This window comes from Microtus ochrogaster, unplaced genomic scaffold (assembly GCF_000317375.1).
Source record: "Microtus ochrogaster isolate Prairie Vole_2 unplaced genomic scaffold, MicOch1.0 UNK87, whole genome shotgun sequence".
Lineage (NCBI taxonomy): Eukaryota > Metazoa > Chordata > Mammalia > Rodentia > Cricetidae > Microtus > Microtus ochrogaster.
Genome location: NW_004949185.1, coordinates 837,205 through 838,060, shown reverse-complemented (window position 1 = coordinate 838,060; position 856 = coordinate 837,205).

Genomic DNA, 856 nt, shown 5'->3' with positions numbered 1-856 from the left:
CTCTCTCTCTCTCTCTCTCTCTCTCTCTCTCTTTCTCTCTCTCCTCTCTCTCTTCTTGGTTTTTGATACAGGATTTCTCTGTGCAACAGCCCTAGCTGGAATTAGCTCTGTAGACCAGGCTGGTCTTGAACTCATAGAGATCCACCTTCCTCTGCTTCCCAAGTGCTGGGATTAAAGGTGTGCACCATCACCGCCCGGACCCCATCTCTTATATTCTTTGGCTACACCGCCCGACCCCATCTCTTATATTCTGTGGCTACGTCTGACCACCTGCATTAGGCAGAATGTCACCTCCACACCAACACCACCAAAGATGTCACCATCCCAGTGCTTGGAATTTACAAATCTGTCAGGTTACTCCGCAAAGGGAAACAGGGCTCCTGAAGCAGTTCAAGTCATTAGTCATCTGACCATACCATAAAGGGATTATCCAGGATTATCCGGGTGGGTCCAGTATAAACACAGTGTTTAAAATGTGGGCTTGGGAGGCAGAAGAGGGAGCCAGACGACAGAGTGTGGGAAAACACTTGGAAGACGGAGAAGAGAGCCAAGAGACCAGAGGCTTGGGGAGGGGGGTGGGGCCTGGAAACTGAAAACAGCCAGGAGTGGAGTCTCTCTAGAGCGACTGACAGGAGTCAGTCCTTCAGATCCCTTGATTTTAACTCAGAAAGACACGTTCTGGACTTTTGTTCTAAACAATGACAACAGGGCTGGAGAGCTGGCTCAGTGGTTAAGAGCACCGTTGGTTCCCAGCACTGACATCAGGCTCATGGCAACCACCTGTGATTCCAGCTCAAGGAGTCTGACACCCTCTTCTGGCCTCTCTGGGCATTGCACACACATGCATATCCCCCCC